The sequence below is a fragment of the Cynocephalus volans genome, chromosome 1, assembly GCF_027409185.1.
Source record: "Cynocephalus volans isolate mCynVol1 chromosome 1, mCynVol1.pri, whole genome shotgun sequence".
NCBI classification, from domain to species: domain Eukaryota; kingdom Metazoa; phylum Chordata; class Mammalia; order Dermoptera; family Cynocephalidae; genus Cynocephalus; species Cynocephalus volans.
The window spans coordinates 115243714-115261327 of record NC_084460.1 but is presented as its reverse complement, the minus strand read 5'-3'; the positions used below and the strand labels follow the sequence as shown (position 1 = coordinate 115261327).

General features: G+C 36.5%; 1 protein-coding gene across 2 annotated transcripts in view; it reads left to right on the top strand.

Annotated features, from left to right (window-relative positions):
• FGF12 (fibroblast growth factor 12) overlaps positions 1-17614 on the top strand; it is a 367576-nt gene that overhangs the window by 115875 nt on the left and 234087 nt on the right. The window lies entirely within an intron of this gene.

Below are 17614 nucleotides of genomic sequence, written 5' to 3'. Positions count from 1 at the left end.
TTTCTAGGGGTGAAAAAGGGTCTTGAGACCAAAAGGTTTGAAAACCGCTGGTCTAGGTTGTAGATGATAATGACGTAAAATTAGGTGGTGGCCATAGAAATGAAAAGAGTGGGTGGAGTTAGAATGAGCAGAAACCTGATCAGAGGTAGACTATGGGTTCAGAAAGAGAGATGCCTGGATAATTCCTGGATGAACAACTCAATAATGAATTGTGCCTTTGCTGAGATAGAGGAATGCTGGTGGAGAAGCAGAGGTGATATGGATCAAATAATATATTTATCAAACTACAAAGCACTATAGAATGCCATGTGGAAAATTGGGTATTATTTATTGTCTAACAGTTCTATAATATGCTGAAAATCCTTAATACCTATCTCTATAAGGCTATCTACTTTATTCTTGAACTTTTAAGGAAACACTGTAGAATGCTCACCCTCCTGCATTGATCAGGAGGTACCATCTTGCAAGGGCAGTCTTATAAGCAAATATGTGTTAGGCAGTGACAAATATTAAGGAAAGCATAAAACATTAAATTTTTCTAGTCTTTTAAACTTGAAACAAAATATTTGATATTTAACAGGACTTCAAAGACATTTGACCTGGTTTAGTCCTAAATCTCCATATTCTGAAATGGCTTCTATATATGTACCTAGATGGGTTTTATAAGTCATTTCGATCAAGTTCACTGTCCTTTGCATACTCAAATCACTTTAAAAAGACAAAGTGTAAAATTCTTCTCATTTGTTTCTACTTATTGTTAGTCATTTGATTAGTTTGTGGCACTGTACATCCCCCAGACTCCCTGCTTCTAACCACACTCATGTCAATGCCTCTTAATTGGAGTTTGAGTATATATAATCTTTTCTTAATGACTTTTCAGGGTTCAATCGAGAGGACCCTAAGGCCTAAGACCAAATTTGGTTTTCTAGAAGAGAAGAATGACATGGGACAAACAGGACCTGTACATCAAATCATAAAATGTTAGAGCTTAGCACTTATATAGGCTAGTGGCTCTCAGCCCTAGCTGCAAAATGAAATGAACTGGGAATTTTTTAAATATACTAATGGCCACACACCCAGAAAGTCTGATTTAGTGTGTTCACTCTGGGGCCCAAGCATCAGTCATCAGTTTTGTTTGTTTGTTTGTTTTTAAGTCTCTAGATGATTCTAATGTGCAGCCAGGGTTTGGAGCCACCGAATTATTCCAATTCCTTCTTTTCATACTTTGTCACCTTTAAAAAAATGATTACTTTAATGTATTTAGGCCTTTAGGAACATTAATGCCTTTAGGAACACATTTATGTTGCCTAAAAATTGTGTACAGTAATAATAATTACAATGATGATCCCTCCTTTCTTAGTCCATTCTGGTTGCTATGAGAATATACCATAGACTGGGTGGTTTAAACAACAGTAATGTATTTCTCATAGTTCTAGAGGCTGGGAAGTCCAAGATCAAGGAGTCAGAAGAATCGGTGTCTGGTGAGGGTCCTGGTTCAGAGATGGCCGTTTTCTTTTTCTGCCTTTTCATATGGCAGAAGGGGCAGAGCCCTCATGACCTAATCACCTCCCAGACACCCCACATCCTAATATTATCACCTTGGAGGTTAGGATTTCAGCATATAAATTTGGGCCAGATGTAAACATTCAGTCTATAGCACCTTCCTTTTGCTTATTGGTGAATCTTTCAAGTGTTTCATGGTGTCCCAAAACTGAGCTGTATCATGTGCTATGTTTGTGGGCCTCATCTTCCTGATGAGGGTTCTCAAGGACAGGACCTGTGCCCTGGGCAGCACTAGATTCTCAGTGCCCAGCATACTGCCTGTGTCACTGCAATCCTTCAGTCACTGTTAAATCAATGAGCAAATGACACGCCAACTCATTGAGCAAGCCTCAGAGGAAGAGGGATTCTGAAGTGCGTATTGCCACTTCTCACATAAAGATGCTAAGGTCCTGCAAGCCCAGGGTTTGCCAATTTCACAGTGCTAGTTAGAATTAGATTCTGGATTTGAACCCATTTTGTTTTTCCTAATCTAGTTTTCTTTCCATTCTGCTAGTACTGGAAATGCACCTCAGTTTCCCTCTTTGAAAAAGCAAGAGAGCTATATTTAAGGATACCTAAAGTTTGAAAAGCCATTAACTATAGCTCCCCTCCCTCCAAGAGAAACACTTATGGCTGGGGACTTGAAACACTAATCTGCTCCCTGCTTGTTACTTAACCACGAAAGATAAAAACTATTTTCCTAATGTGCTGTTTTGGATGTTCCTAACTGCACCCAGGGTTTAATTTCCTGTAATGCACTAATAAACATATCTTTGTCTAAAATATTAGTCTTTATTTCTTTTGACCCCCCCTTTTCGGCCTATTCTTTTCCTTCAGGCTTTAGGAATTAAATCCAATGTGCTACCTGTACTGTTTCAGACTTTAAAAAAAAAAAGGTCAAAAAGGGGATTGAAATGAAGTGTGGAAGAGATTCATGAGAGAAAAACTATGAGCTTGTATTTTATAAAGAGAAAAAATTAACGAAAATTTCAGAAGAGCTTTTTTTCATTGCATTGGTGGCTTAAATTGTATTTTAATTTGGGAATTCAAAAGATGAACCAGAGCACCTTCTCAGTGCCCTATAATCAGACAATACTCTCCAAATAATTAAGAACCAGGAGCAAAATTTAAATAAGTATCAAAGGTAGGGATTCATATTTGAATCTCCTGCTTAGACTAGGTGTCAGATTTTGTTTTTAGACAAATAGCTTTAGCTGAGCTGTTCACAAAATATCCATTCCATATATAATATTACCTTAAAGAAAGAACAGCTACCCCAAATCACCCAAAGAAGCTGTAACAGAAAAGCTTTATCCATGTCTGAGTAATTAATAAAAAATGATGGAAAATAAAGAAAATCTCACATTCTAAGAAAATCCATTTCTCACTATGGAGCGAGTGAAAGTTGTGTTGCTTCTTGATTTAATACCTCAAAGGAGGACTGCGGTAAATTTTTGCAACCAGAATGTAGCCATAGAGGGAAGGGGAAATGGCATATGAGATGATTGTCTAGAAGCTCAGAATTCTAGGAAAGGAAGTCATATTGATAGAAACCCAGGCATCTTCTGTAGTCCTCTTTGTGTAAGATATTCCTCTGAGAGATTGGAGATTTACTTTCCCTTCAGAAGGGTAGAGTGGATTCCTGATTGCCTCCTTGCCTCACCTGTCTTTCCCTCGTGGGCCCTGGGCCATTTATCCTCTGCAGCTTTTGCTCGGGAAAAGAGGTGGCAGCATTGTGGCTGGTCCTGACTCTTGTTAACTTTCACCTGAAGCACTGCTATCCTGCCTGTCACCTTCTTTATGCTAAACAACCACATTCAGTCTGAAGCTGGTTTCCTTTGGGCTGATGGGCACACCTGTGAGGGCAAGAGGGCAGTAAGCTTCATGCACCTGGGTTCATTGTTTGAATGCAGGTAAGTGCCTGAAATTCTGATTAAAACTCTTGTTGGGACTGGCACTTTGGTTAGGACTTTTGTCTCAGACCATTCTTTATCCTACACTGGAGGATGAATTTCTATGACCTCAGCCTTGTGAGGTCCACCTAGTAAGGTGTATAACTTAAAGTGTTGGTGGGTTTGCATTAGAAAACATCAGAGCTCATTACAATTAACCTACCGATCTAATGGAAGAGGGAATTGAAACTCATAGTGGGTAGGTTAGGTCATACAACTACAAAAGGCAGAGCAAGGGCTGAAACTCACCATAAGCCTGTTCCTTGCTGCTACACCAGAGCTGCCTGTTGTGGGACACTGCCCAATGCTGGTAGCAAGATCTACCTACGTGTTCTGTGTCTTTAGCAATATTAATATGGATAGATGCTTTTAAATATCCATAGTTGAGATCAATTGGTGCTTGCAGTGGGACACCTATTGAGTATATTCGGTGCTTGAGAAGGGAATACAGAAATAATGAGAAAGTCCCTGTCCTTTTCCTGTAGGGCAATATTTAATCGAGATTTGTTAACTCTGGTTATATCTGTATTACTGTTTTCCAAGTTGTAGTTTTGCTGTATTCTTTTGGACAGTTTCCTTTAATGTCTATATTTTAAGAAAAATAATAATTCCTTAATTTAAAAAAAAATTAACCACAATCTGTCTTTTAAAAATGCACTTGTGAGTTCGAGGCCTGGCTAGGAGCATATGGCGTTATTATCATATCATTAACATGAATAGGCTGTACAATCAAGATTCCTTCTCCTCACCTCCCCACACACTGTTCTAGCCAACCTCAACCTTCTTGACATTCATAGAATGTTTACTGCATCTATCCATTTCAGTTCCTTTAATGTATAGGTTTTTTTCTCTCCCCAAGGGATGCCATTAACCTCTACACCTATCCTTCACTTAGCCAGACACAACTGCTCATTTATCCACCTTGCTGCAGTCCTGCCCATTGTTTGAAGCTCAGCAGAATTCCCATCTCTTCTGCTGGATCTTCTCAGATATTCCAAGGTAGAATGAATCACAGCCTGCCCCAGGCTTTGTACCTGTATTGTTGTCTGTAGTTCAGTCTGTCTTATCCTGTAATTACTGTATAAGTACCTATCTGTTTCTGCCACCAGAGTATGAGTTCCTGGAGGACAGGACCCTGTCATTTTAATGCTTTCTATATAATAGGTGATCAAAAGTAACTCATCAAAATGAAATTAATTCCATTGGTGACCAATGTGCTCACAGCATCAGTACTAGTTAGGCTCTAAGGGAATTTCTGCACAAATGTGAAAATGCTGACCAGGAAAAGATATTAGTATTTTAGGCTAATAATAATTTCTCTTTATTTGATATTAAGATACAAAAATTCCATTAACCCATTTTTATTTGATGTAGAGGTATTAGAAAAATGCTTAAAACTCCATGTCTTCCTTTTGTCCCCAAACCAACTTGTAATTGCCACTTGTTTCACTCAGTATGTACTTGGCTTAGTAGCATCAGAACTTTCCTTTTTATTAGAAGAGTAACCACTTATGAAGGGGCAGTGTCTATGGGAATGCTAAAAAGGGAGCATCTTTATATTAATTGATATCTTTGCCCCAGAAACTGAGGGGAAGAGGGAGTGTAGCCAGTCTGGAAAAGGGCCCTTTTCTCTTTTGACTGGCTTAAGTTTATTAACATAGGATTAACAAGGAATAACCGTTGCCATTGATTTCAAATTTAGTCATGCATGGTCCTTACATTTACAGTTAAGACCAACAAGTTATTTTAGTATTAAGTACCCTTGAGGGAACATATTCACTCTGGTTTCACTTTCTTTGGTGAAGCTCTAAGTGATGGGGGAATACAATATTGATTGGGTCTAATGAAAAAGGTTCTTTCTGTCAACACTTTATTACCTCATTGGCTTTTCTTCTTTTCTCTTCACTTACTTTTAAAGCTATTGACAGCAACATTAAGTAAGTCTTCTGTGTATGCTATAATCCTTTGTATTTAGTCTTTTGCTTGGTTTGAAACCTAGCCTTTTTAAAAAGAAAATATGAATAAGAGATTTTTGATTCAGTATAAGATAACATGGTACCATAGAAATAACACTGGACTGGGAGTCAGAGTCCTTGTGACCTTGGGAAAGTCCTTTTTCTTTTCTTTGGTTTAGTTTCCTCATTTTCAGGATAAAGGGATTACTATCAGATGGTTTTTGAGATTTCTTTCAGCGTTATCATTCTTGAGGTATATTTTTGGTGTTAGTATTCATAGAGGATAGGTGGATGGATTCCAAAATATCTGAATGTCAGATATAAGAAAATAGCTTAATAATGTATTTGATATGAAGTTCTAGGAGATTTAACATACATATTAAATGGATACCAAAAAATTAACAATTTTTTTGTTTAACTGCTCTCTTCTATGTTCTTTATTTGTTCTTATATTCATTAATATAAAAATGAATGAAAATTGACTGTATTTCTAAATTTTCCTTGTATTAGTTTTGTGTCCAGATTTTCATCAGGCATTCAAGGTAGACTATTACATAAGTCTGGACTTCAGCACTGGAGGTAATTAATAAAATGGAGGAACCAGTTTATATTCTAATGTGAAATACATTTATTTATTTACTCTTGTAGTCTCAAAGAGAAGATAACAATAAAAAACAGACAGGAAAGGAACTATGTGATATTGAGTGAAAGTTGGAGACTTATTTTTGAATAAGCTAATGTGGAACATCATTTTTTAGGACAATTTTACATTAAGAAATGTAAATGTGGTAAAGTATAGGATGCCATGGGAATTAGGATGGTAGCAGAGAGGCAACTCATGCCTTACTCATCAAGTTTTTAGATTTCCTAGACATTGGGATACACCTTTTAGGTACATTTTTCCATTGGGATTTCATCAATTAAGGAAGGAAGAAACCAACACTTACTGGATAGGAGGTTGACATTCTGTTAGAGTTATGAGATTTAATATTATGGAAAGTTGGTGAAATTTAATTGTGCTCATTAGAAGATTTAGAAAGGAAGGGTATAATTAAAATATTGCCTAAAAAGAGATTTTAGAGTTTCTGTGAGTTTCATTTATGTATATTATCCATATCATCTGTTCTCATAGGTGTTATTGGTATTTGACCTTTTTCTTCTGCAGTTTTTTCCCCTTATCTGTGCAGTATGATTACAATGTTAATCATAATACAGTTCATCAGTATCCACGGAGGATTGGTTCCAGTACACTGTGTCCTTCCCCTCCTCACCCAGGCGGTGGGTACCCAAATCTTCAGTTGTCTTAGTCCCTTCTATAAAATGGCCTAGTGTTTGCATATAACATACACATATACTCCTGCATACTTTGTCATCTCTAGATTACTTATGATGCCTAATACAATGCCTACACATCAGTTCATTCACGTAGATTCAGTGTAGTACTCGTTGCATGGCAAATTCAAGTTTTGTTTTTTGGAACTCTGTGGATTTTTTTTTTCCCAAATATTTTTGATATTCAATTGGTTAAAACCACGGATATGGAGGGCTGACTATACATAAGAAATTTAAGTTTAATCTTTTATACCATTGATCATGTCACTTCACCAAAAATAATCTTGGCCTGCTCCCTGAATTTGAAGTCTAATACAAAGTCAATTTTAACCATTCCATGAGAAGGGCTTTTTTTGTTTCTGAAGATAATGTCATAACAATCAGTAGAGGCTACTTCAAAGTGTGTACCAAACATGAGGAACCTTCAGAGAAACAATTTGGAGGACTGCTATAGCATTATTTCTTCCTATGCAAATATGAGTTGGGATGAATGTAGGATTCTATTGAGTTACTGGCTGATTTACTGTTTGATTAAGCATGGTGCTAATAAAGTCATTTCTTGAGTTTAGTCCTTCTGTAGAACATGGCTATTAATCTATTTCAGGCTAAAACACAAAGCCTATGATATCGCTTGACACGTAGATGCCACATAAAATACATTTCTTGAATGTGTAAGCTTGCCAATGACATCGGCCTAACAAAACCAAGTAAATACAAATTATTACACCTGATGGAAAGGGAGAGTGGGAGGCACTCAGCAATGCTTTATGAGCACCCGTAAGTAGTCATCCTCATCTATACTATGAGAATTTGGGAAGTTTGAATTTGTTGGGTGAAATTTTCTGATTCAGCTTTATTCCACATATAGGTAGAACTAAAAGCAAAACTATACCTTATCAATTTTGTAATCATAGAGTTACAGGGGACTTTAAATGTCATCTAACTTACTTGATATCTGAGACCCTCTGACCCCATCACCACTGCTCATTCATTTACATTTTCAATGATCTGAGAGACATTTGTTTACCTATCTATCTAATACTGAAGTATGGCTCTATAGAGAAAAAGATACAGGCCTTTCTCTTAAGAAGATTGTGGGTTAGTGGAGGTACAGAACACCAAGAATTTTATATTTAGTCCAGCCGTCTACTTGAACAATTTAAAGAGTCAGGAATCTTACTCTTAAATTCCAATGGTTGATCATTACATATGTTGTCATCTCTGATTATTAAATGTTTTATTTTCCCAAATGTTAATCCCAAGTTTGTCACTTGCAAGCTCCTTAATTAAAGTCTTTTATAAAACAAAAACAAAGGAAAAAGCTCTAATCTATTTTCTACATAATAGTGCTTTAGATCAGTGCTTCTCAAATTCTAATGTACATTTGAATCACCCAGTATCTTGTTAAAATGCAAATTCTGCTTCAGGAAGTCTAGGTGGTCTTGGGAGTCTCTCCCAGGTCATTCAGTTCTGCTGGTCTAGTGCCCACACATTGATTAGCAAGGCTCTAGACAACTTACTATGCCAAACCTCCTCACACTCCCTAGTCATTCCATGTCTTACCACTTCCAATCTACCTTTCCTAGTTTCTCACTTCTTGCTTACACAAGTGGATTCAAGCCCCTCTGTAGGGGTAATATGATGTACTGAAAAATTTGACAAACTTAGAGGCCAGTAGAGACATGGTCAAGTTATTTAACCTTTCTGGTCCTCAGTTTTCTAGTCTGAAAATCAGGACCCAAAACTGACTTAGCCTAAATTTGGCAATAATTAATTTGAGATGAATTAATAGCACCTAAAATTGCATTGCATATAGGAGGTATGCTGACCATCCTGATTACCTACCTGTTTACAAACTCAAATTTATCAATATCATTGTAGAGGGTGTTGCTTGGAATCAAACATAATAATCCAAGTTTAATCTGATAAACCCAGAGTAAAATATTTTCAGTCTAGATTAGAATTTCCTTTAGGAGAACACTTTATCCCTGTGCACAATAATATTTGGTCAGCTGTCCTTGAACTGCTTTTTATACTGTGCTTTGAGAAAACAACTTTATAATTTCACAGTAGCAATTTTATTATTTTCAGGGTTAACTAAACTACTAGGATTTTCATGAGATGTTTTTGCCTGCATTCTCAACTAAGTCTCCAGTTGGTCTAGACTTTACACAAATTGATTCAGGCACTTTTACAGGTAGATTTCACAACATGTAAACTGTATGCTCGAAGGCCTTACTGTGTTTAGTTTTAAACTGAGCATATTGTAGTCTGAGCATATTGTTTTGCCCAATTGCACTGTTACACTTTGTAAATTTATGTAATGAAGAGATTATACATTTTGCTAATCCCAAAAGAGTAGTTCTCTTTGTCCTCCTTTGCTCATACAAGCACGCATTCATCATTCAGGCCCACTTCCCAGGTAAAACTGTCCACCTTCTCCTTTGTGCACCCACCTTCTCTGTAGATTCTTTTATCTTAACACCTGTACCACTTTATTGAAATTATTTGTTTCCTATAGTTTTTGTTCTGCTAGACTCTGAATTTGTCAACTGCTGTGTCTGTGAGAGTTGGGTCATCTTCATGAACATTAGTGTTTGCTGAATGATATTCTTAATAGAGGTATTACTGATTTATTTATTTTCTCCTTTCTCTGCTCCCATTTCTCTGTATAAGCTCTTTCTTATTGACTTCATCTGTCTCTTCTACATTTCTGACTCACAGATTGATATCTGAGCTCCTCATTGAAATTTCCAACTACATGCTAGATACTCCATGTAGTTGTTCCACTATCTCATTTTGAATTTGTTATTATCTTTCTGCAGACCCCAATCTGCTTTGTATGTTTAGTTTCCCATCTCAGTGAATGATATTACTAAGGGTATCTAGTAGACATTTAGCAAATAGTGGTAGTTTTCTGAGAAGAATCTTCTTGTCTGCTAGGTTGGAAACTCTACTTCTCCTTGACTTGTCTCCTCTTTAGCCTCCTATCCAGTCACATACTTCGTTGATTTTATCTCTGTGATGTTTTATTTCTTTGTTTATTCATTAGGTTACTAACTGAGGACTTTCTGGGAACCATAAGGGACATTAACATGAATCAGGCAGAGTCATTGACATCATGTAGCTGACAACTTTTATTCCATGTTTTCTTTTTTTCATCCCTCCTGCCATAGTTTTGTATAGGGAAAATCAAGTAATGAAATGGGACTTAAACAGTGAGTCCCTTTTCTTGAATCTCTGATCATTCTTTACACAGACTTTTTAAAAACACACTATTATCATGGAATTTTCATATGAAAAAACCTTTGCAACAGTTCCCAACTGCTTACAAAAGCACCTTTAAGTGGCCTTAAAGTAACTGTGACTGCCTGAGATCTTGTCCGATGGATGCAATCTCTTTATCCTCTCTCAGTGCACTTACCTTCAGCTCCCACATTCTGAAGCATGGCATTTGCACCAGGCCGGGGAAGATGAGAATTTCAATAGGCAGTAAATGTGGGTGGTGAGCACATGAACAAATAAATGAATAGAGATGGGAAACTGCATGGCTGCATGTTCCAGCAGTTATCCAAACTGAGAAATAAATATATGACACAAAAGGGCCTCTTCCGTCCCTCCTTTTTGATATTTGCCATGTAGTATGCAATCTAAGCAGCCTTAGAGCACATGTTGGATGTGTTCTAAGGAAAGAAAACTCAGATGTCGGAATGTTTTTCCTAAATGAAGTGAACTAAGTCAGTGGTTATGAGTCAGCCTACAGAAAAGCTCTTTCTTTATATACCTGGGTTACCATGGTGCCTTTCTTGGTTTAGATTAAATATTTCAAAATTGAAATGAGAACCTTAGAACATGATATTTAAGTAAAGGAAGTTCTATTTATTGCCCAGATATTATGGACGATGATCTTAATCAGACATATAATACTCACTTCACCATTTGTTCCTTGGGTTGATTTTTGTGCCATCATCTAGGTTGACAGCAGCTTGTACCTGACACCTCTGGTTTATAACCTTGTTTAAAAATTACGCATTTTGAAAAGTGAGTCTTAATCACTCATAAGAAAATGCCTGTTTCTTAGCCTTTTGTGTTGAATAAAGATTTAAAAGTGATTTAAAGCAGAATCAAAGTGAAATTGATCTAAATTTTAGCTTTTTACTTCTTTTTACCTTATTAAGTCAATTACACACTAACGACTTGGTATGCTCAGTTTCCTTTTTAAAATCTAGACTAGAAAAAAGGAAGTGCTCATGTTGACAGGATTGCATTGAAGTATATGTAAGTAGCTTTCAAACTTCCTCTTGAAGAAATGCTCAGTCCAGATTGTCCCAGACCTGAGGGGAAAAGTTGTGGAATATGTATTGTTAATTTAAATCTTTAAATATGTGTTAGTTATTTAATTCTGTTTCATTATAAGACAATGTTTTTTTTTTAGTTACCATTGTTTTCTTCTTCTTTTTTGCCTCTTTTTTCAATAATTTGCTATCACAGACAGCAGTATCAGGTCATAAATGACAAAATTTTGACACTGCTTTATATTTCTTTAGATGTAAGTGAAGGTTTTGCTCATTTTATTTTTCTTCTTTTCCATATGCTTTATTTTTTAAAAATGTGAATATCTTTTTAAATATGTTTTTTAAACTTGAATACTTATTTATAGTATTTCACAGTTTCTGGCATCATAAAGCAAGTTGCTTTCAATAATGTGAAATATTTTTAAAATATAAATTTATGATGACTTTAGTTAAAAAAACAAATGATATCAGTTTTTAAATTTTTATTTTACCTTCTGTATTCACATATTGAGATTATGTGATTGTAAATCATGTATCTCCCTTAATAGACTGAATTCTTTTAGGGCATGATCTATATCTGATTTCTAATTGTAACCTCTACAATATCTGGTACATCATTGCATTTCTTCAGACCAAGAAATAAAAACAAAAAAACCCCCCAAAAACCCACCTAATATATATTAATCTTTATACCTTTACATATTATAAATAAAATGCATTATAAATCCTAATACACTCCAAATTACCCTCTAATATAATGATTCATTTTTTTATAGTTGAGATTCCATTACACTGATTTGGATTGCCTGTCTTTATTTATTTTTATAAACACTTATGTTTTACATATTTTCAATTACATAAAACAATTAAGAGCAGCTATAATCAAACTTTAAAGTCATGACATTTCTGTTCTACTGCTCAGTTTATTGAAAATAACTACTGATTTACTGAAAGAATGAAATAAGACGTAAGATCTATTTTTAAAAAATTATCAAAGGTCATTCAAGTAGGCCTGGCTTTCTGAATTAGTTTATTAATAAACCATTTTCTTTTCTGAGCTTAAAAATAAAGAGACATCTTTGGATGTCTAATCATCTAACTAGATGGTTAGATATACTTTTGGTTCATTTGAACCTTAAAATTTTGAGCTTCTGAGTAGCTTCTGCCTGGTCTTACACTTGTCACATCTATTCTGTGAAATCATAAAAGGGCTAACTATGAGGTGCCATTAGACTTCTTCCTTGGAGATATCATCATAAAATATTAAGCAACCCCTCTGTAGGATGTTCCCTTATGCAAGCGCGTCAGGGCACATTATGATTCACTGATAATAATGCGATCTGATTACGACCCTAGGACTTCAGTGTAGTGATACCATGTATGAGGCAGGAACACTACGGGTATTTTTCTGTACTCTTTCTCGAACACAGTGCAGGTCCCTGCCAGCAATTGCCCCTTTTCATATTTATGTTATTGTTATTTATATTGTTACTCATAGAAATATTCATATTAGAGATAAGAGAGCACCAGACAGGTAAATGTCAGCCTTTGACATTTTTAACAATAAAGCATGTAAAGGCACTAGCCCCGTGCCTGCAGCATTGTAAGTGTTCAATAAGATTTAGTTTCCTTTTTTGCCCCCCAGCTTTTGACTCCAATTCCACTGTTCTTTCCATTATATAAGGTTGTCTCTCCCAGTTGCCTCTTTATTGGGTAGGTCAGAAGTAGTTTTATTTCTGCATCTACTCAATTGGTCATTTGTTCTTTAGACAATGCTCTGTTCCTGTTCATGCATTGCCATGTGTATAGAAGGAAAAAAAGAAAAAAGAAAAATTATATAAATTACTATAATAATGATTGTATCAGAGCCTTTCTTTAACTTTCATATTCATGTTTATTCTTTGGAATTCCAGTTGATGATAGAACTTTATATCTATAATACATTTAAGAAAGTAAGAAAAGTAATTTTTGATGAGATTGAAATGTTGTTTTGGAAGGTGAGGTTTGTAAGCATTGCATGCCTGAGTCATAAATCAGAACTTATGACAGATGAAATTTGTATAGGGAAAATCAAGTAATGAAATGGGACTTAAACAGTGTTTTCTGCAAACCATATTTAAAATGTGTTACTGAGATAAACTGCAGCTAGCCTGTAGTGAGTGTTTGTGTGTGTGTGTGTGTGTGTGTGTGTGTACACGAATACGTGCATGTATACTTACACACTAATGTAAAGATAAATGTGAAAGTGAATGAGCTATCAAGAAGAGTATTTAAACCATGAAAAATTCACATAGCAGTATGTATTTAGGTCAGCCTGAAACTGTAGAATTAGCTCTGGAGAGAGGAAGAGAAGCCTGTGTTCATGTTCAGACAATGTCTCTAACTAAGTGTGTCATTTATTCTTCATTTATTCACCCCATTTTGAAAGCTTATTATGTTCTAGTAGTTGGGTTAAATAACAATTGCAATCTGCCTGGGCCCAAGTTACCTTAATGTTAAAGTAGACTAATAAGAATACTAACGACTCTTTTAATTCTGAGACAGGAGCCTTTGTCCCGGACTCCTCTCTGGCTGTCCTCCAAGCACGTTCTTCTCCATGGGGCAAGAAGTCCAAGGGGTTAAAGGGGCATGTTCACCTGGAGTTCGTGCTTTCCCATTCTGTACCACATTTCAGGTATCTGGAACCCTGGAAGTCCTATCCAAATGTCACTGAGCCCCCTTCCAGGAGCTGTGTGGGCCTCTTCCTTATCTGTATTCCCAACAGCAAATTGCATTGTAGGGGATATACCCTTAGGCCTGGAAGGTCACCAAGGCTGTGTGCAGGAGGTATGGATAGTGTTTGGACATATAAGCTGTGTCCACATGAATCCATATGAGGCTTCTTGCAGTGTTGGTTGGCTGGAGCCCAGGGTAGGAAGAGAAGAGGTCTGAACTATGAGCCGACGGGATGAGTTCTCCCAGTGCTGCGCTGTTGGGTGAAAGACTCCGAGGAGCCCAAGAAATCTGTTTGAATTAGAAAGGTATAATTTTCAAATAACAAAACCAAACATATTTTGATAGTTAGTTACCTTGATTTATAAATTTAAATATTAGACATATGGTATGTAGGTCTCCATTTGTTGTCTTGCCCTACAAATATTATGAGTGTGTTTGACTGTCACCTACTTTAAAGCTGTGTTTTGTGGAACAAATAAAACATATGTGTTAAAATGTTATTTAAATTAGAAAAAAGTCTACATAAATTTAAGATATGTTATTATGATGTCATAATATAACAATAAATACTAAAAGAAGGAGCTCAGTGGTCATGAGGTACTTGATACTTTACATACAGCCTCAGTGCTCAGAACCTGTGGGCATTCCTGCCACAGCCACACTGAAATTCCTTTAAACGTGACAAGCCCTTTTGTAACTGTCTTTGCATGTGCTACCTGAAAAGCCATTTCTTCTCCCTTTTCCTCAAATCAATCAATCTATCAACATATGTGTCACTACTTTATACAGATGAGGACATTGTAAAACAGAGATGGTAAGTGACTCACCCAAAATGAGAGTTACAGAGTTATAGGAATTGAGTCAGGTTCTCCTGACACTTAAGACAGTCCCTCTTCACCCTTCTTGCCTGCCTCAAGAACACAAACTGTCATATGTCTGTGCAGATGATGGTCTGCACAATTCTAGGGGTGTATCAGTAACATGATCATCTGTGAATGACTTTCTTGGAGTTTATAGTGGGAAACCTATGATGGCTCAGTAAAACAGCCATTCTCAGCAGATATATATATAGTTTAGTCTGAGAGATAGCTTATATACATGTATATAAATATATTATATGCATTTGTTTTTTCTCTCTAAGAATTCTGTCATATGTATTGGAAATCTTGAGTTAGAAATACCTGCTGTGAAGAGGAGATACCACATTTGGGGGCTCCTCAACACTTTTGCATCTAAGTAAGCTGATATCTGTTCTATCCTGCTTTCCTTCTAGTACAATGAAGATGTTTTTTTCTTCTAGCTGAGACCAATCTCCTGTGTTCTAAATCTCATCCTCTCTCACCTTCATAGGGAAGATACTTTACTTTTAACCCTCTTTACTGGATTCTTGCTATTTTCAATTCAACATGCTTAAATCTCTATAAAACATTAGATAACCTTCCCACAGAATCCAATCCTTTCTCGGGATTGAAAGAGTGCCTACCTCTCTTCTTTTTGATGTTTAACCTTTTAACAAATCATCTATATTTACTGTCAACTTTTCTTCACCTCTCACTCATCTCTTCTAATCTAATATCTGCACTCCATACTAACAAAACTGCTCTTGCTACCATTGCTGATGACGTCCAATTTACTAAATCTAGTGAATACTTTGCAACCTCATTTATGTGACCTTTTGGAAGCACTCAACACTGCTGGTCAATCCTTCTTTTTGAAATATTCTTTATCCTATCCTCCTGGTTTCTCCTCAGTCTCCTTAATCAGTTTACCCTCTGCTGATCCATCCTTAGGGGTTTTCAAGGCTCAGTCCTGGGTGCTAAACCTTCACACTGTACTCTCATGGCTTTACTTCTCAAAAGTCAACTACTGCCAGATTTATATCCTCATCAAGACTTCTCTTCTGAGCTCCAAACCTGTGTATCCAACTTCCACTTGGTGCCTCAAACTCAAAATATCCCAAAATGAATTTGTAGATTTACTCCCAAATCTGTTCTTCTTCTAATGTTCTCCTTTTCAAATAATGTCATCGCCATATGTCTTGTTTAAATCAGGAGGCTTGGACTCATATTTGGCGTGTGAAGGGAAGTCTGACCACAAGGTTTATCTGGCTTCAGAGACTGGTAAGAAGGATCACTTGGCCTTGTTTTAAGACTGCCTGGTTTAAGACATGCTTTGGTTTGCTGTCACACCAGCACATGAGCAGTGCAAAGATACACACAGGAGCAAGGATAAAAGATAGCATGTGCTGCCTCCCATCGGCTGCCTGATATCTCACAGAGGCATGCGGGGCTCAGTGGTCAATGCAGCTCACAAGGAGAGAGGGATCTTGAATAGCTCGGAGAAGTATAAACTCTGGTTTTTGTCTTTCATGCCATGCTGGGGAGTGTTTGTTCTTTTGGGGGGAATAGACCAATTAAGGATGTACTCTATTATCTTTATAAGAAAATTCTGGCTATAACAGGGTTACATACTTACCCTTTCTATTTTTACTGCCCTCCCTCACATTTCCCTCTCTGCCCATGTGCAGTTGATAACAAAGTAAAGAAAATTCTATATCCCAAACTATTTTTTGTCTCCATGAACAATCCTTACTCCAAGTAACTGTCATCTCTTCATTAATCTGCTGTTGTTAGTGTTGTTACTTTCTAACTTGTCCCTGCCCGTCTTTCTGCCTATTCTTTTTCTAGCAGTCTCTACTGAGCTCTGAAAATATAGGTTAGACTGTATCGTTCTTATTCTTAAAACTTTTCAATGACTTTCCATTACTTCTCTCAAAATTCAAAAGTTTAAAATATAGGCATTCCTTCTACAGAGTAATTTTTATAAGTCAAATTCAATAATTATATATTTTGGATTAATAGGATTTATTATTTAAGGGAAATGATTAGTGTACAGTATATAATTATGAATTATAAATGTTACATAATTGTAATTTTTGGTTGATTACTTGCTTTAGGTTAGTAATAGCAAAGGAGGAAAAAAAATGCTATTGCTTAGGAAAGCCAGCTGTTTTGTTTGAGTGACTTTGTACTCTATTTTTTATGGTGATGTGTTTTGTTATTGAGACAGGCAGTAGGGAAAAAGACCACAAATAAACGGTAAGAAGAGAAAGGCTATTATTCTTGGACAAAAGGTAGATAAAATCAAAGGCTAGATTTGTGCGATGGTGTTTAAGTTTTTACCTAAATGTCACTGGTAAAGCTAGGAGCAGGGGTGGTCAGCCTGGGCATGGATGGACCACTATGTCAGTGTTTGGTCAGTGGGCAAGTGCAGTAAGAAGTGTTACCCTAGACTGCCCTTTGTGTGTGCTCCCTGTGTCTTCTGCTGTTTCCATCCAGAGTTTCCCAGATGACCCTTGCTTTCACATTGCTACTTAAGCCATGGCCTCTAACACTCTGAATGATCTGGACTCATCTTGGGCCACCTTCCATACTCTTAGTCTCTAAACTTCAGCCACACTTTTGATTATTTAAACTCACCAAAGTCCTTTCTGCCCTTGAACCTTTTCTCTTATTTTTAACCTTGAGTGGAATATTATTTCCCACTCCCCGCATTTCCCCTCACCTACCTGCTCCCTTACCTAACTCCTCCTCGTTCCGTAGGACTCATCTTCAATGTTATGTCCAGAGGGAAGGCATTTTTGACTCCCTAGAGACTAGATAAGGCCCATCCTCCATAGCAGCCAGGATTCCTGCAGAACGGTTCTCATATTTGTAATCGATCAATTATAGAATTATTTATTTCATTCTCTCCTTCCCACCAGAAGATCAACTTCATGAGGGTACTGATTGTAACTGTCTTGTTCACAGTTGAGTTCTTTGGC